The following is a 20,241-nucleotide window of genomic DNA, read 5'->3' as shown; positions in this document are numbered from 1 at the left end:
TTGAATGCCATTCCAGAGCATTGTTTTCGGCACTTTATTCACAATGCGAACCTATGTGATGACTGTACGAGTCTGGCAGGTGTGTACAAAAGCTCTATTCATGTAGTAGCCACTCGTACATGCAAGAGCACAAGCTTGCTGTGGTTGGTAATCTATGTAAACGCTTATAGGCACAAAACGAACCAGTACCGAAAGGGGCAACGTGGGCACAGCACTGTGTAGCTACTTTCTGTCCTGGTTTCTCTGGTGGACTTTAAAGTTTACATGCAAGAGTATGATATTTCATAATGTGAGTCAATTGATCTTCTTCTGTTAATTCATCATTGTGAGTCAATTCATCATCCTTGCAATAATAAAAAGCAGTCAAGTTGTCTCATCGCTTACATCATTGTCTTATCATTCACTGCTGCAAAAACAACAAAGGATGCCTCTAATATTGTACCAGCCAGTTTTGAAACCAGCACATCTGCATAAAAGACATCTCTTTGAATGCAGTTTGTGCACTTAGTGTTGCCAGTCCAATGTAACATCAACTGCATGAAATACTACAATTCCTCTTCTTTACTGTGGCCATTACGCACTTCTTATCCGTATGTTGTAAGCAACGTGGAAGTACCTTCCACAGTTAACACCTTCGGAGGTGCATCACTTCTGTGGATTGAGATTCGCCTAGATTTTATCTTTCAGATTCAACTGATCGCGCGTAACGTGAGGTCCTGAAACTTAATTCTTATTGCTTCTGCTTATGTATATTTACATGATTGTAACTTTTACTTACAGTAGTCCTTACGCATCCTCAGCAAAACATATAGCACCATCTTAATGATCACGACAGTTCAGGAAGATACTTCGCGCATCGGAGACGTTATAAATAACTCAGCTGGCTGTTGGGCTAGTTGGCACATTACTTAAGATAAACTAGACGCGGAACAGCCACCGCAACAAAAAATACAGAAGGAACAGAAGGGGCATTAACACTTGCAATGATGTGCAGCTCCTTATCTCTATACTATCGGCAGTGCTTCTGGACGCCGCGGGCCCTGAGAACGAAGGGCCACCGCAGCCCAAGACGGGGTCGACGCGCATACTTGTAACGATGCGGGCGTCGTCAACCGAAACGTGCGTCGCCAAATCGAACGGCCCTCCGCCCGTTCTCCTGCAATAAGCATGTGCGCAGCTGAAACGTCAACACCACCCCAGTGAAACGCAAGCTTACCTGACTGCACCGTCATTCCAAGCCTCGAGCTCGATGCTGCTGGGGCCCAGGCGGTAAAGGCGCTCTGTCATCGTCTGTCACGGCTCCCGTCGTACCTCCGGTAGTAAGTCGCAAACCACCCTCCCCATACGGGGACGATCGGTAAAAAAATGCAACATCGCGGCCCACTGTTCGGCGATCTGCCGACATAACCACAGAACACCTACACAAAACAACCAGCGAAATAACGATGTCGGCAATGTCGACGCTGGCTTGGCTGGCTCGCTTATTGGCTAAAAAAGCTACTATGGCTTTGTCGCTCATCTCCAAATATGGCGCTAAATTGCAGACGATATCGTCTGCTTCACAACTTTAAAACTAAACGCTTCACTTTTCTTTTAGTTTTTTGTTGTTGCATTAACGATTTCAAATGCAAAATACTATTTAATTGCACGTTTCTTTGCATCTTATGTCCCCTTCACGTCACGTTTCGCAAGCATTTCATGCGTTTGCGTCATCATTGTGTACACGTCACGCCTACGTCAAATTTGACAGAAAATGGCGGAAGTCCAGAATAGCACCCCTGGTGACCAAAAAAAAAAAAAGTGAGACGGTGCGCGGCGTGGCGACGCTGCATGTTTGCACATTTTTTTTTTTTTTACACGTTCCTTCGTTAAGCAGGCTAAGCCATGTGCTAAGCTTAAAGAGAAGCTTTTTATGCTAAGCAATATAAGTAGTGCTGTAAAGATACAGGAGAAAGAATTGTGGATCTGCGAACGCGACCGACCGTTAGTGTGCCTCGATGTGCGCGCCGGAACAAAACGCGCATCAAGGCACCCACCGACCGTGCGTAGGGTGGCTAGAAGGGGAGGTGTGCTGAGCGCGGCGGCCAGCCATAGGAGAGGGTGGTCCTCTTTCGCGTGATCGCCGCTAGGGCACAACATAGCGCTGCCATCTGGGGCGCCGTCAGCGTTTCCGCTGCACTAATCCGGCTGTCAACACCTGGCCGGCGGTTTGTAGTTGTGTAGTTTGCTGCAAAGTGTTGGCGTGTGCTGTTGATTCATGAGTGCTGTGTGCTGGCAAAGATGCCGTCTATCTCAAAGAAAAAAACTCAGCGTTATTGGTGCTTCGTGCCAGGGTGTGATTCCGGCTACAGATCTTGTTCGGAAAAAGTGTCCCTTTTTCGTGCACCGACTTGCCAAGAACTGTTCTTGAAGTGGGCACGCGCCATACCGAGGGCTGACAAACCGCTTCAAGAGAATTCCGCTGTTTGCGCAAACAGCGGAATGAATGACAAAAAGTCAAAGAAAAAAATGACAAAAAAGTCAAAGAAGAAGCCTTGTGTTATGTGAGACAACCCGCGGAAACGATTAAGTGCATTCTGTTGTACACAATAAAGTTCTTTACCTAGAACATGTTGCATTTATTTATTTGGTTTCTGAATTGAGCCTGAAAAGACCATGTATGCCATGGTTTGCCACGTTATACATGTACAGTTCAGTCTTGGCCTCAAATGGTAACTTTCTTGCATTTCTGCGCAGGAAACCTAGCACACGCCCGGCTAGCCACCATAGCCGGCTTTAATTATGACGTGATTGATGTGGACGGCTCCAGGAAAGGTCCGCTGTGAATATACACGAAGATGCTTGTGTTCGCGAACTGGTAGCAGCCTGGTTGAATTTACAACATAAATAGTCATGAGCGGCCTTTTTCCTAGTGAAACACATATGCGCTGTTTTTTTTTTTTTTCATTAATAAACATACGCCACCTATCACACCATTCTAAGACCCTGTCGAGGTCGTTTTGGAGAGTAGCGCAATCATGGGAGCTATGTATAATTCTGTACAAAACGCAGGCAGTCATCGGCAAATAATTTGATATGTGATGAAATACCGGAACAAATGTCATTTATGTAGATGAGGAACAATACCCAAGACTGACCCTTGGGGCACGCCAGTCATCGGCAAATCACATCAAGTTCACACTCATCACTTCACAAATCACGCATCGACAAAAGAGGACACATCAACTTCCCGGTCTTACCATTGATAACGACCTTTTGCCTTCTCAAATTTAAATACTCGTTTATCCAGTTCACAATTAACTGTATCGTTCACATTATACATTTTTAGTTTTTCAATTAATAAGAGTGGGGTGCGACGCCAAGGCTTTTTTTTTTAAATCTAGGAAGAAGCAGTCAACAGAGAAACCCTTATCTAAAGCACAGGATAAGTCGTGTGTCAATTCATGTAATTGAGTTGTACAGGAAAAACGACTACGAAAGCCGTGCTGCTGAGGATTAAGTAAGGAATGCGTGTTAGTCATAACATTGGTAAATAGAACATGTTCAGTTATTTTGCATGCAGCACTTGTAAGGGAAATGGGCCTATAGTTTAAAACACTACTTCGCGGTCCACTCTTGTGCACTAAGTTAGCAAGTCATATAGTCATCGGGTAATGAAGATTCTTCTAAAGACTTTTCGGGTGACACTGAAATGCTTGCACGCCTTCAGAGCGACCATCAGTTGCCAGAGTTAGCCGTTCTACACAAAAACACCCCCCGAAAAAAATTTTTGGGTTCGGCCCTGTAGCCCCGCTCTCGTGCCTGCTTGCTTTCCGTCGGAACAAAACTCGGCTCTGTACCCCGTATTTCAAAACCGCATGATAACAGTAGCGCAAGACAAGCTGTGCGCTCACTAAGGAACTGCATTATCAGCTAAAGTTTCATATAATTTGGTAACGCATTTCCCACTGAAGCGTTCTCCCTGCCGAGAACGGAGAACGGCCACGTTCGCTGACGGCGCCCCCGACGACAGCGCCGCCCCACGGCATTCACGCGAATGGCGGCCAACTTTTGCCGCCCGGTCATCACACCTCCCCTTCTAGCCACCCTACCGTGCGTTTCCGCGCTCGGCCGATACGAAGACAAGCCCAGCCTGCGGCCAAGCTAAGCTATAGAGGGGGAAGTGTGACGGGCGCTGTATCCCCGCCGTGGGAGAGCGATGCGCGGAACGCAATGAAAGTTCTGGCCGCCGCAAGGGGCGCTGGTGTAGTAGTAGGTGCTCGCGCTCGCCGCGCTTGCTTTGGCTCGTCTGGACTCGTTCGTTCTCTCTGTGCTGTGCCGTCACCCGCCACTGTACCCGCCACTGTACCCACGTGTTCTGCGAACCATGCCGTCAAATCGTGCAAGTACATGCTTCGTCCCTGGCTGTAAAGGCGGGTATAGATCGTGCTCGGAGAAGCTTTCGGTCTTTAAATCCCCGAAGGATCTCTCGAGGCGAGAGCAGTGAGCTCGAAATAATAAGCGGACTGACAAAGAGCTGACAAGGGACAGCGTTGTTTGCGAGCGGCACTTCGACGTGAGTTTCATCGGAAGGACATACCAACACATTATAAACTGTAACAATGATTGTTCGCGGGCCAGTTGGTACATCTTGAACATGAAACAGCGCGCTTAGACAGGACAGAAAGTTACAAGAAGCAGACAGACTGTGTGCTTCTTGTAACTTTCTGTCCTGTCTAAGCGCGCTGTTTCATGTACATTATAAACGGTGAGGTTGTTGAGATACCCCGCGTTTGTCAGAAGACGCTGTGCCTACGGTGTTTCTGGACGCACCAAGTACTTTACCAAAAAAAAAAAAGAAAAGCAGACAGGAGTGTCCAAAAATAAGGGAGCGCCAAAAACTTGAAGTTGAGGAGGGTCAAGTAATTTGACCTCTTAACGTGATAGGGGAGTATGTGATAACAAATGTCTGACATAATTATGGGATGACAAATGTGTGATAAATAAACATGTCCTTGCATGTATTTAGTATGCATATAAAGCCGTAAGTTAACAGAAATCATTGGTCCTTGCATAGATAGAACTATCGCTAAAATAATAAAATAAAATGCTCAGTATCAAAGAGCCTCCAGCTGCAGCATTCCGATCTCCACTTCAATTTTCTCAAGGAAAAGTAGCCGGAAAATGTAAATGCTTTGAACATTTCGCGCTCAAGAGAACCCCCTACAATACAGAGGAAATGGAGGGGGGGAAGTAGGTGCGGACTAAGAGAGAGAAAAAAAAAAACGCGCTGCACTGCAGCCAATATACTCGCTATGAACCATTGTAAACAGTTTACACTTGACCAAGAGGAAAGAACACTTTAAAGTCAGCTGAGCTATGCAGCCGAGCAAGTGGTTTAGTTCAACTGAAGCAGCCTATAAATATGGTAAAAGCAGCGCAAAAGGAATATGATAATAAGAATGACACAGAACCAGCGCTGAACAGTTCAGCGCCTGTCCTGTGTCGTTCTTCTCGTGTTGTCGTCTTTTTGCACTGCTTTTACCATGAAAAATCAGCCAACTAGCCAAGTTTTTGCACACTGTAGCAGATTAAACATGTCGAAGCAAACCGATATTAAGAAACATTTAAATATGAAAGCCTGGAGGCACGCCAGTTCCGTCTGGTTTAAAAGCATTCTTGGTTTTCTTTTTTTTTTTTCCTCTTGCTTAACACCGCCAACAACTTGCAACACATGCTTCTTAGCGAAACAAACACGTAGTGCCTTCAACAGCACGGGCGCGGGGCATAAGCGATTATTAGAAACAAGTGAAACTAACGTTTAGCGGCCATACGCAAAGCAGGCAAATGCCGCCGCAAGCACCTACGGCGCAGGTAGCGCCACCTGGTGTGACCGCCATCTTTCATTGGGAATTCGTACAGCCCTCCGCTCTCGCCCGTCACACTTCCCCCTCTAGCCACCATAGCTATAGTGTCGCCTTAGCGCGTGCTTTACGCTATGTCCTTATGTGTACGCCGAGCCGCCGTAGAAAAGACTCGTCCCGGGTGCTCGCACCGTCACCGTGTGCAGGTTTTGCGCGCCAGTCGCCCTTGTTCTGAATAATCAAACTCCACGTTTATGGTTTACGCTTCAAATAACTGCTGCTGCTGCACGGAGAACTTCGTCTCGCAGTATCACCATGTCTGCATTTTGCTCTGCGTACGGCTGTACGAGCACCGCCGGCCGAGACGATGTAAGTAGTGTTTCACAACTTTCCACGTGAGAAAAAACAAGCTGCTCAGTGAATCGCTGCTGTGAAAGGAAGTAACTTCAAGCCTTCGAGAACCCCAGTTCCCTGCTCTAAACATTTCCTTGACAGAATTCTGGTAAAATCTCCCTAACTAAGCCCAGGCGTGGTGCCATCGATGTTCATTCAGGAACGAAATGAGTCGTAGGCAGCGCAAGCTGCATTCTCAAGGAGACAAAATTATGAGGTAAGCTGTCGAATGTTAGAGGTTATCATGCTGCATGTAGAAAAAAAAAAAGTCAGTTTCACCGCAAGGGCGAAGCAATGAATGCGATAGCAACAAATTGTAGTGTTGTACTAAGTAAGGCTGGCAGCTAACTGTTTTGTATCCGATCTCGCGTAACTACAAAACGCTCGTGTAAGAGAATACGGCCGCGTTGAGAGCTCAGGACGTACTGTGATGGCTGTCGAGATAGCGCGGGCGCCAGCGCTCGCAACCGCGCCCTTAGATTCAAAGTTCGAGGTTGCTCCGAACGACTGAGGGTGCATGCGTCTTTTCATGCTCGTTGGAGAAGGGCGTGGCGTTTCCTGTCTGCTTCGATGGCAGGCCTCTCGAGCAGGGTGATGTTATCGTATGCACCCTCCGAGCGACGGAAATGGGCCAGCTCGTTTGATATTTGCTTCGGCCGCGTTCGCCGCCCCCGCTCGCGCGCTTTTACCCGCGGTAGAACATACAATGCGCGGGGGCATCTTATCAATTTGGACTTCATAACGGAAGGGACATGACGGCGACGGCAAAAACCGGTCGAGACTGTCCATATATGCTGTCGCAATAAAAAATTGCAGTTTCACCGCAAGGGCAAAGCAGTGAATGCGATAACATCAAATTGTAATTTACACGAATGAAGGCTAGCATTTAACTCATTTGGAAACGATCTCGCATAGCTTTACAAGACACTGGTGCAAAAGGATACGGCCGCTCCAGGGAGAGAAGCGGTTTTCGGGCAGTATCTTCGCGACTGCGTTCTTCCGATCAAAGTTCACATTTGCTGCTCAAGCGACGCTCCCCTCCCCCGGCGTCCCTTCATGCTCCTTCAAGATTGGCAGGGCGTTTCCTTTCTGCTTGAGAAGCAATCGACAGCAGGCCTTGCAGGCGGGTTCATCTTATCAGATGCGCCCTCCGTGCGGCGCAGTTGCAAGGAGTGCCGGGGTGGAGAGAGCAGAGGAGCTTACCCGGCGTAGGTCTCCGCTGCCCTCTTGGCCCAGCCAAGGATCTGGTACTGGGCCTCCAGGGCCCTTTTACAGAACGTGACGGCGATGGCAAAAACGCGTCCAAAGGGTCAATATAATTACTATCGCAATAGAAAGTTCATGAGGCCATTTCACTATGTGAAAGTAGATGAGCAGCGAAGCTATGTGAGGCACGGCACAGAGCTGACACAGAATTTCGATGTTAGGTACAGAAGGTCACGTTTGGATTTAGCGCATGCTCTTTGAAAGCTTTGCGTTGGAGCAGCATGCATGGTCTTTTTGCCACGACATGCGTCGTCTTATCTGGCTTGCCGCATTAGCGTTTAATGCATGGTTTTGTTGCGTGACAGCAGGTCCGCGGACTACGTCTGGGATCAATCGGTGTGGCAGCCCTGGATGCCTTCACGCCGTTTCCTTCCACCCCGCGAGCCGCGTCGGTCGTTATACTGATGGTGAACAGACCGCGGTTGTTCCCTCGAATGGTTACGGGAAGCGAGAGGTGTTTGCCTGTCATCCCGCCTCTTGCTTTCGAACCGAGCATCGCTGTATTCGACCTTTGACCCCGGGGGCTGGCTCCTGGGAAGCCGCGGCCAGGTCACGTGATCACCGTGGAGGCGGGAAAGCTTCATTGACAGGGAGTCTACCTCCAGCAGCAAACGAGACAAGCTGCTCGGAGAAACCTCTTGAATCCTCAAACAGGCCTCTGGCCCTGTGTTTCGGGTGGCGTAGTTAAAGACAGACCCTTCAATAGCCTTCACCGAGTCCGGAGTCTCACAGATTCCCAACAAACTGGTTGGCAGTGGCGGGATCATAAGAAGCCTGGCGGACATCTGCTGAAGGGAAGGAACTTCGACAATCCGGGATCATCGGGTTCCACTATGCAGATGAGGCAAGCGAGGAAGGCTCCACAACGTGCAAGTCGTCGATCTGGGGTCGGCAGATGAGGCAACGTCTCCGGGAGGCAAGGCCATCGCACGCTCGTGGTATCGGTGAAGGCTTGAGCGGCTACTGTTTGCCGGACGATTATAACTGGGTTCAATCGGGCATATTAATTTTCGTTTGCCACCACAGGGTGTGTGGTTATTTCGAAAGTTGGTCTAGTCAGCTCTTGCTTACCATGGATATAAGGAAGCTAACAAAAGACGAATTGCTGCTACTGGCGGAAGAGCTCGGTGTGGAAGTGAGTCAGAAAATGAGGAAACCCGAGACCCGCTGCACAATTCAGGGAGTTGATTTCGAAGATGACGAAATCGCAGAGGCATGGGAAAAGATATTGAGAAAGAACGGGCAGAAGCAAGAGAAAGGGAAGAAGAGAGAGAGCAGAGGAAAATTGAGCTTGAACTCGAAAGGATAAGGCTCGAGCAAGCGAGATTGGCATCGGGAGTGAGTGTTGCAGTCGCTTCGTCCGACAACATAAAGATGACTAGTTTGCTTCAGCCGTTCAGTGTGGGGAATGACCTCGGTCTTTACTTTGTGAATTTTGAACGCATGTGTGAGACACGCTCATTCAGCTGTGACACTTGGGCACAAAGGTTGCTTGCATTGCTTCCGGGGGAGGCATCATAAGTTGTTGCTCGTCTTAGCGCTGGTGAAGCGGGCGACTATGATCTGGGGAAGTCAAGCCTGCTCTCTAAGTATAAGCTCTCCACCGAAGAGTTTAGGAGAAGGTTTAGAACAGGAAGAGAAAAGGCGATTAAAAGCTTTGTTCAATTGATAACTTGGTCGAATGGATAAATGGCTCTGGCGCAGAGGGCAACTTCGGCAAGCTCCAGAATTTAATCTATCTCGAGCAGTTCTGTGAGTGCTTGCCGGACGACATACGCCTTTGGGTGAGAGAAAGACAAGTTGGTGTCTGTGTAAAGAAGGCAGGGCAACTTGCGGATGAGTATGTGGCGAGTCGTGGCTTCAAAGAGACTAACTTAAACAGTCAGGGCTATCGAAAGGTTCACCCTGGGCAGCAGCCTTATCATAAAGGACCGCGAGATATGTGGGAAAGAGAGGGCAAAGGACAGCTCAATTCATCGCAACCTAGTGCTAGTGTGAGCAAAGAACAGGAAGCCCAAGGAAAGGGGCCATAGAGCCAGTCAGAGGAATTGGAAAAGAGACGGCCAACAATTTGTTACATTTGCAAAAAAGCGGGTCACTTTGCCAGAAATTGCCGAAAGGAATAGCGTATATTCGCGACCATAGTAAGCAGTGATCCCATTAACAACGAGCTACTAAAGCCATACACCAAGGATCTAATTGTAAATGGCCAGAAGTGTAAAGCACTTAGGGACTCAGCCATGGACGTGATCCACCCAAAGTACGTGTCAAGTACGGATTGTGTTTCTGAATGTGCTTGGATATGTCAAGCAATCAGTGAGGACTCTGTTCGCCTGCCAATGGCAAAAGTTGAATTCGTAGGACCATTCGGTACTTTGGAAACAGTGGCAGCTGTATCAAAACGTTGCCCGAGGGGTATCCATACCTTTTTTTCAAATAAATCCGAGTCGCTTTTGAATTAGCAGGGAAAAAAGTTTGCTGAAGTGGATGCACAAGTGCTTGCGCTGACACGATCGAAAGGCAGACAGCTTTCAGCACAGTTGCGTTATTCAGACAGAAAAGAGGAACCTGAACTGGAAGAACCAGTAACTGGGGGAAATGTAGCGGAACAGACGGAGGTCAAGAGACCTGTGTGAGTTTGAAAAGATCAAACTAATGCTGAAGCAGAGAGCCCACAAAAATGTGCTGGGCGTAAACGGCTCACCGAAACTGAGCACGAAGGCATCTTGGTGAGACCAACTGCGCCTTCTTTTCACAAACTACTGAATGTTAGTCGAGATACACTAAGTGCCGCACAGAAAAACGTCCCTACGCTTAAGGTCGTATGCAGCAGCCTAGGCGAAGGCGTCTTCAATTAACATTAAGTTCAGGGAGAGAGGGGGTATCCTCAGTGCTGGGCAGTATCGAAGATACATGTATCTTAGATACTATCTTAGATACTCTTCGGGTATCTTGTATCTGTATTGCGATACCTCTCGTAAAACGAGTATCGCTATCTGTATTTCCGATACAGTCAATAATGTATCGTGTATCTTAAGGTACAAGATACTGCTATCCCAACACCACCATGCGAAACAATTATCGCTGGCTGAACTCCGCTTCTCAAGCTGGTACTGGCGCCACTATGGCACCTGAATAAAATTAAGGGCTGGCGACATAATTTTATCTTTCTGCAAGAGTCCTCTAGTGAGGACAGACGACCAGGTCTGCGCGATTCGATACAGGCGTAGAGAAGCTTCCAGTCGGGCGCTTCGGATGCTTAGAGACAAACAACCCCTAAAAAGGGAAATGATAGAAGTAATCTGTGCGCTGGCCCTCTCCGCAATGGGGGGCATCGACTGGTGCCCCTCATTGATGGGGGTCATCAATGGGGGGCACCAGCAGGCACGAGCGCTGTTGCACCGGGCCACACTTGCGGAATATGAGGCCGAGAATGAAAAGAGGCAGCCACTTGTCACATACAAGGACATAGTGGAGTTTTACCGCAACGAGCCACAATGCTTCCCCGAGCCACTTCCAGAGTTCACGAGGAAGCAACAGACAGACAGACAGACAGACACAGGCAGAAACATTCCCGCACCCCCGAATGCTTAACGGATTGCACCCGAGTCAGTACGGGCAGGAATGCTCCGTGTGCCATGAACCAGGAACACTACAACACATGATAGGATAACTCTAATGAGTTCAACGACTATTACGCAAATTCTTATGCCACTTTCATGTCGTAATTGAAGATTCTCTTGTGTGGGGCTTCGTAACGAAATCTGAAGTACGCAAGAATGAAGTTGCCTCGCGTCTCATGGCTTTCACACACCAGCGATTTGAAGGACCTCGTGAATATAAGTTTTCCTTACATGCGATGATATTGAGCTATGTGTAAATAAGGTTCTAGGAACTATAGCTCCACCGATAGAACAAGCCCTTACCTACCAAAAAATATCTCGGTGTACCATATGTTTTTTTTTTTTGTGCTATCTATATATTCAAATAGCCTTTGAAATCACAATTTGATTGCTAGCACAAATGCTTTCTTAGCTCTCCTTCTTTTGCATTCCGTACATTACCTAGGTCTCTATTGTTTTTTCCGGTGTGGTCGCTGTAATAATTCTTTTGTAACGTGCTTCAAAATAAGCTCTCTGCTTTATTGTTACTTTTAAATGTCTGCGTTATTTCTGCTACTGTTTACACACTTATACTTCACTTGAGTTTACTGTTCTGCCAATGCGGCTTTGAAAACAAATACATAATTACGTGGGCGTGCCTTGAGTACTGTACAGTAATAATAATATTTGAGGTTTAACGTCCCGAACCACGTTATGATTATGAGAGACGCCGTGGAGGGCTCCGGAAGTTTCGACCACCTGGGGTTCTTTAACGTGCACCTAAATGTAAGTACACGGGCCTCAAGCACCGACAATGCGGCCGCCGCAGCCAGGATTCGATCCCGTGACCTTCGTGTCAGCAGTCGAGCACCATAGTCACTAGACCACGGTGGCGGGTCTCGATTAGACAGTACCAAACATTCTGCTTACCGCTTAATAAAGTAGCGAAATTGACTTTGCATTATAATAATGAAAATTATTAGGAGCCATCTTAAAAAATGTTAGATGGGGGATTCGAGAAACATTTACACCGAATACTCCGTCCTTCTCATGAGCGTCCCAGCGAGTCGTTTCAGGCAATTTTACATAGGCAATGAATTTTCCATTGTCTTACCTTAAGTCAGTTCAGTAAAGAGTTTCGTTTCTACGAATTTGACTGCCGCCATCTTAATCGTCACTATACGACGTGACAATAAAATACGCCTGAGACGTTTCCGGGTTGCAGGATGTTCTTTTGTTTAAGAAAAATTGTTCAAAGATTGCGCGTCAGTGAGTATATCGATAACGAACAGCTTTACACTAGCCGATACGTAGAATATGAACAGCCATTGCAGTTTTATGTTCCCTACGTATACCCAATTCCTCACAAAAGTCGCTGCCAGCTTTGTTGCTGCTGTACAGCTGTCCGGTGATCAGGTATTGCGTAGTTGTGGTTTACAGGCAAGGTACAACTCCACGCCGGTATTTGCACCATCGAGCGAAGGCTTCTTATTGAATGTTCTTGTGATTAGATGGCAGCCCGCCTGCTGGTCGACAAGCTGAGCAGCGACTCCCATCAATTACGAAAAGACAACGAAGAACCGCTGTCAGTAGAGTGTATAAAGCGATGCCCTGTTAAGCAGCTTAAACAAACCCTGGTAAGTTGTTTCCGAATTGAACCAATGTACGTTGAGCAAGAAAGACAAAACTGTTAAGATACTAACAGACTTTTCATTCAAATGAAACAAAATTGGTCACACTTAAGGAATTTCAAGCAGACAGTTTTCGTGCATTGGCGTTTTCTGCTACATCTATGGATATGTAATAACGAACTTGCGAATGTATCGAAGTATCTTGAGGTACATTTGGCAAGTATCGTATCGGATACAATTATCGCAGTAGTATCTTGCATCTGTATCTCAAATACTTCTTGCCTGAGTATCTTGTATCGTATCGCGATACAATTTCAAAGTATCTTTGCCCAGCCCTGGGTATCCTCTATCGAAATTACAAAGACAAACGCGGCAGAAACTTTGGCCAGGTAGTAATTCCAGCCGATTATCGGAAGGATCTGCTGAGTCTTTGCCACGATCACCCGTGGGCAGGGCACCTCGGAGTGAACAAAACTAAAAAGAGGCTGCCCCAGGAATTCTACTGGCCAGGTTGTTTTAGAGATGCACAGGAGTTCGTACAAACTTGTCAGACGTGCCAGAAGGCGGGAAAATCCAACGACAAAAGGAAGGCCCCAATGGTAAAGGTGCCTATAATTTCGGAACCATTCTCAAGAGTTGTTGTCGATATTGTTGGACCCTACCTAAGACCAAGGCTGGTTACAAGTACATATTTACTATGTTTGTGTCCAGCAACAAAATTCCCTGAAGACATACGGCTAAGAGAGGCTTCTTCAGTGCAGGTAGTAGATGCCCTGTTGACAGTGTTCTCTCGCCTTGGTTTCCCAGCAGAGATACAATCAGACCAAGGGACAACTTTCACAAGTGCACTTACGACCACATTTCTTGAGAAATGCGGAATCAAAATTTTACACAGCGTCGTGTATCACCCTCAAAGCAACAGTGTCGAAAGATGGCACGCTGTGCTGAAGAAAGTGCTGAGAGCGTTGTGCCATGAACGAAAAGTAGACTGGGACTGTTGTCTTCCAGGCACGTTTTTTGCTTTGCGCACTGTGCCGCATGAAGGGACTGGGTTTGCTCCCGCAGAACTAGTGTATGGGAGAAACCTTAGGGGCCCATTGCAGCTAGTTTGTGAACTTTGGGAAGACAAAATGGTCGACAACAGTGTGGTAGAGTATGTAGTTGAAGTAATGGGAAGGTTAAGTGAGACTCGACAAATTGTAAAGGCCAACTTGGAGGAAGCGCAGAAAGCGGTGAAGCGCTACTATGATAAGACAGCAAGAAAGAGGCTATTCAAGGTTGGCAACAAGGTGATGATTTTGCAGTCAAGTAGGCAGAACAAGCTAGAGGTCCTCTGGGATGGGCCGGCTGAGATAATAGAATGCATGTCTGAGGTAAATACTTGGTAAGGTTACCCGGACGGAGGCAGGAAGAGCGAGTTTATTATGTGAACTTGTTAAAGCCATACTTTGAAAGGAGGGAAATAGTGAGCATTGCCTTGAATCACTCTCAGGACGTTACTACGGAGGTGCCTTCCTTTCTCTGTGAAACGGTTCCGACTGTAGAACAAATCATCACGTACTCTGTGGATAAGAGTGAGCTGAACAATGAGCAAATTGAGGATTTAAGGAGAGTCATAGAGGACTCCATTGAATGCTTCACGGAAAAGCTGGGTCGGACACACTTGGTGACACATGACATTGAACTAACATCAGAAGTTCCGTTTACATCTAAAACATATCGCATGTCACCAAGGAATCAAGAAATCATGAAACGTGAGATCAGCCGCATGCTTGAACAAGGAGTTATCAAGCCAGGAAGCAGCGATTACTGCTCTCCGCTAATGTTGGTAGAAGTACCGGGAAGGGATCCCCGACCTTGTGTAGATTACAGAAAGTTAAATGCGATCACTAAGGACGAGGTCTACCCTTTGCCGAACATTGAAGAAAGAGTGGAGCTGATTAGCAAGGCAAGGTTTATCTCTACTTTTGATATAGTGAGAGTCTACTGGCAAGTACCTTTAACTGAAAGAGCCAGTCGCTATGCAGCTTTTATCACACCTCTGGGTACTTTTCAACCTGTGACAATGAGTTTTGGCCACGCACCCTTTTGCTTTTCGAGATTGATGGACCGGGTATTGGAGGGACTGAGTGAGTTCGCGTTGCCCTACCTGGACGACGTAGCTATTTTTTCGAATGATTGGAGTTCCCACTTGGAACATGTGAGGAAAGTACTTGATAGATTCAGAGCTGCAGACTTGACATTCAAGACAGAGAAGTGCCAGTTAGGGCGAACCAGTGTCACTTACCTAGGTCACGAGATAAGACGCGGAAAGCATGAGCTGATGAAAGCGAAGGTAACAGCAGTACTAAACTTTCCTAAGAAAGACGTTTGATCATTTCTGGGAATGGCCGGATATTCTCAACATTATATACTGAGCTACTCCCAACCCGCGAGTCCTCTAACACATAGTTTGAGGAAGACGGAACCGGAAAAGGTCACTTGGACTAATGCAAAAGAGGAAGCATTCTTGAAATTGAAGAATGCTCTATCCCTAGGACCAGTCTTGGCTTCACCTTATTTCAGTCCATCCTAAAGTGTGACGCTAGTAATCGTGGTCTTAGTGCCGTTCTTTCTCAGATAAACGAGCAGGGTGAGGAACACGCCGTGCTGTACCTCAATCGGAAATTGACCTCGCGGGAAGAGGCTTACAGCACATCAGAAAAAGAGTGCCTATGTATTCTTTGGGCTATTCAAAAACTGCGATGCTATCTCGAGGGGACCAAATTTACGGTAGAGTCTGAGATGGAGCCTTATTCTGCAAAAGTTGAACTTCAATGTTAAATACAGAAAGGGAAGTGAGAACAAAAATGCAGATGGTTTGAGCAGAGGGTTCTATGTGGCTTAGGGGCAATTCTGTGGAACGGCCACATGTTTTTGTGTAACCTTGCACTATGTTATGTCTTGCTAGCTGAGAGCTGAATACACCAAAAAAAGAAGTCAGAAAAAAAAAAAAAACCAAGTGGTCTCAGTAAACTGCCTGGAAGCCAGGTCGTTTGTGTGCTGCCATTCCCAAGCGTTTGCGAATGTGTGTGTTGGTGCTCGTGTGTGTGTGAAGAGCAGTGTTTCTACAACATACACTCGTGTTTCCTTTCGACCCTGAATCGGTGGAAGCAGCCTCGACGAAGGACTTCATCGGGGGGGGGGGGGGGTGAGGTTGTTGCGTGACAGCAGGTCCGCGGACTACGTCCGAGATATATCGCTGTGGCAGCCTTGGATGCCTTCACACCGTTTCCTTCCACCCCGCGAGCCGGAGACCGCCACGTCGGTCGTTAAACTGATGGTGAACAGACCGCGGCTCTTCCCTCGAATGGTTACGGGAAGCGAGAGGTGTTTGCCTGTCATCGCGCCTCTTGCTTTCGAACCGAGCGTCGCTGTGTTTGACCTTCGACCCCGGGGCCTGGCGCCTGGGAGGCTGCGGCCAGGTCACGTGATCGCCGTGGAGTCGGGAAAGCTTCATTGACAGAGAGTCTACCTCCGGCAGCCAGCGAGACAAGCTGCTCTGAGAAACCGCTTGAATCCTCAAACGGGCCTGTGCCCCTGTGTTTCGGGTCGCGTAGTTAAATAAAGACCCTTCAATAACCTTCACCGAGTCCGGAGTCTCACACATCCCCAACAGTCTTGGTGAGCCTTTTAAGCGGCATGTGTATTTTGGTCGCATTCTCCATTGTGCAACATTTTAGTGGACCTGTGATGGGTAGCAGGGATTGCACAAGGCGGCACATACCTGTTAGGGGGTTTCCTGTTCACGGAGCTACGACTGTGTAATGTGCAGTTTTGCTGTAAGAAAATTGACGTTTTATTGCTTGACATATATTCGCCATGTATTTCTCCTTCCATTACTTAATCCTCCCTTACTCTTCTGTCGCTGGTGATGCTTTTGCCGAAGGATTGCAAACCTGTGTGTGTCTATTCTGCAGAATGCCTCTTAATAAATGAGTGCGTTCTTGGTAGTCAGTGGTCTGGCACGTGCTTTTAGAAGTGTCAACCATGGCTGTAACTAAGCACCGATATTCACTTGGACAAGTTTTGTGAATGTGGGCCAGACACGGCATTTGACATGCGTGTCTGAAAATGGGCTTTTAGAGTATTAAAATCGCTGTAGCAGTAGTGCATAAAGTTTGCAGTCGCCGGAAACAAGTGTGAGTATAAAAAATCCACGCAGAATCTCCCTTGTAAGTTCTGTAGGTGATGCCGAAGTGTTGAGCTTTACATGAGGAGGCGGCTGTTCCTGGAATGTTGATTTTAGGCGGCACTGGCATCCGTTGCTTCTTTGAGGTTTGCTGGTGGTGCCACCTGTGGCAAATGCTGGCAAAAACAAAATGCACAAGGCTCATAGAAGCCTTGCGCAAGCCACCCGCTCCTCCCCATTTTTGCACTCCTTTCTTCATTTCAGTTTTTTATTTCTAATGCCGATGCTGCTCCACTAGATAGCCATACCATTTGCTATGTTTTTTTGTTGCTGTCCTAGCGTGCCATCTGCCGCATACTTTTCTTATGTGCACATGATCTGTTAACACAGATGAAATAAATGTCGCAGTGTAAAAGTCTTCCTATTTTATTGAATACCTTAGACACTACAGTGATCTTAATACAAAAGGGATAACTGCGCTACCTGACACACACGTAACAACCATAGACACACACAGGCGCAGTGTGTGTGTCTATGGTTGTTACGTGTGTGTCAGGTAGCGCAGTTATCCTTTTTGTATTAATATGCACCAACTTGCCCACCAACAAGTTCTTCTAAACTACAGCGATGATGCATATTATTGTTTTATGCTTCCTTGGCAAATTAAGACGTGTGCACGAAATGCATGTGCTTTTAGCTCAGTACAAGACTTATAAAACATTAAGATAACTGAAAGTTATGTTCAACAGGTGCAGTATGGTTGCACAATGCATGCACGAAAGTACTAAAGTGAACCAGTTATCACATCGCGTTTTTTTTTAAAAATTTCCCAGACTCTATTACAATCATCAGGAACCTCAAATTGCATTATAAATGCATATTTATTAAAAAAGAAACTTGTGACTTTTCTCGATTTAGCCCCAATGGTCTGTAACATGAATTTTTAATTACGGAAGGCATGACTTAAATTTGAAGGGAATTATGCACCCTTGTAGTATATCTATCCCCCATATACTGTATTCCATCACAAGCTAAGAAAAAAATGTCAAATCTACCCTCAAAACCGCGGTGTGGCTATCCTTCACCTGTGAAAGACAGTCATGATGGCTGCTTTTCGCTTAAACCACAAGTACTCCTCAGCTAGTGTAAATATAAATACTACACAAATTAGGACTTCAAGGTGCATTGTTGCTACCTGAAATGTTATGTATGGTTGAGCAGCGATGTCAGAATCCCTCACGAAAGTTACCAGGGTGTTCAAATTTCCGACATAAAACCAGCGACAGAAACTTGCATCTGTGTGGAAAAGTCAACTGCCTGAAACACTAGATAAAAGCTTGACATCACAAAAATGAGTAAGAGGTGTTGGCTGGATCATTTGTGCAAATTTTCTCTGGGAGGAACAGCAATGGCTGAGGGTGGAGCTGGCATTTTTTTCTTAGGTTTTAAGCGACTACAGATGCTACATTGGTACATAAAATGTGCATCAAAGCTTTACACTAGCGTAACAAGTGGCAACTGCTTACACATTCACTCACCTTTGTGGAAACAGTATTCCAATTGCATTGCAATATTAACAAATGCATGAATGATAATGAGACACTTATTACCACAGAGTGGTTGTAAGACGACGCACGAGGCCATGATGTTAATGCCAACACAGATGTAGGGTTACAGTGCACCACAATATTCTAGTGTATTGTTGTATAAGCTGCAGTCATTTCAATGGCTCTGACAATGCAGCTTCAGTCACCCTACTCAAGTCACCAAACTGTTGCGAACTGGAGGAACACAGATTGATCACAGAAATTCGCTCACTGTCACAGAAAACCGCCTTTTGGTGGGAGGCCATCTTGTCACTTCTCCTCAAGACGAATTGACAAATGTGCACGGTTGAAGTGGCTAAAGGCATGCTGCTGATGCGGCTGATGTGATGACAGTTCAACAAAATCAAGGCTCATCTTCCTACCTGTGGCCAACCCTTCAACACAGTTTGAACGTTGTGCCGCCCAAGGAAGCAGCCACAACAAATAAAACAGTCTAGCCAGTATCGTTGGTTGCGTTGTCGTGTGCACAGTGCGTGCTATCATGGCAATGAAAAATGAATAAAAACAACAGGGAAGGAGTATTTGAGGAGATGTCAAAGCATTGAAAGCACGGAGAGTTGTTGCTTAGTCTGTGCGGCACATTGTCAAGATGTGGTGCTAGTTTGGTTTTGTGCAACGGAAGCGTGAACTTTCAAAAATGCTTGGGATCCTGCGGCAGTTTGGGAGACGGTGTGCAACTGCCCTTTTCTGGACACCAGCCGAGCCGAGCGGTGAAGGCACCATACCAGCGCGCAAGGCAGCCATCTTTGGTCTTCTCAGTAGTGCTCGTCAGTGTCTCGAACGGCCCCGTGGAACGTCTGCACTACAGCCACTGAAACGCATGCTTGGCATAAAAATTTCGCAAAGTTCGAATTTTCCTGGTGTGTACGGTCCTCCCTGCCAGCTTTGCACGTTGTCGTGCAGATGGCTTTTATTCCACTTCCATGCAATGCAACAAAGCCTTCGTAGAAATTATCTTTCTACATGGGCTTTTCACTGCGGGTACAATGCATTCATGTAGGGAACATATGTTCATAATATGGGACCAGGGTTCAAACTCGAGCACAGAAGTGAAAGTTTATTTTCGATTTTTCACATTTCTTTATAGTGGCGGTCGACTCAGGTGACAGAGGGACGAACAGTTTTCTCATTGAGTCGGCACAGGAATGCTTACACATTTAAAAGGAATATGTGGAATGGCTATAAAGACGAAGATATTCTTGACAATTATTTGCGGGACATGCACAGGCCGATTTCCATTATTGAAGTTCGTTTTCAATTTTAATGAGGTAGGGTTATGTGAACATTTTGCAACATCCGATATTATTAAATCACGAAAAATTGTTCGAAAATTGCCAATTTTTTGTATGACGTGAAATGCTTCAGTGTCATGTTCAAAACAGAAAAATACTTGTGAAAATATTTTACAGCAGATAAAAATGCTTTATTCGTCATATTTCGCACCGTCATGTAATGCCCTATACCTGGGGCATTTGATGTCTATTCCGCTAGAAATTTCTGCAGCTCCAGGAAGTAAGGATTCCATCTGAATTCCCGTGTACAAAATGTACTATTCCTCGATAGTTCAATTCAAACTATATGAGGCTACCATCCGTGTGGTGACGTTCAAAGCACGGCGGTGCACCATGTTCGTTTATCACGTGCGGGAAATGCAAGGTGCACATTTTGCCATTTAATGTGCACACACTCATTAAGTAATAGCGCCAATCATGGAACCCATGCTGCAAT

At 46.5% G+C, this 20,241-nt stretch overlaps 1 protein-coding gene across 5 annotated transcripts in view; it reads left to right on the top strand.

Annotated features, from left to right (window-relative positions):
* The window catches only part of LOC119390655 (gastrula zinc finger protein XlCGF57.1), a 200,867-nt gene that overhangs the window by 126,305 nt on the left and 54,321 nt on the right, over positions 1-20,241 (top strand). The gene's annotated exons all lie outside the window — the stretch shown is intronic.

Source organism: Rhipicephalus sanguineus, chromosome 4 (genome assembly GCF_013339695.2).
Source record: "Rhipicephalus sanguineus isolate Rsan-2018 chromosome 4, BIME_Rsan_1.4, whole genome shotgun sequence".
NCBI classification, from domain to species: domain Eukaryota; kingdom Metazoa; phylum Arthropoda; class Arachnida; order Ixodida; family Ixodidae; genus Rhipicephalus; species Rhipicephalus sanguineus.
This window is presented reverse-complemented; position numbering and strand designations above follow the sequence as displayed.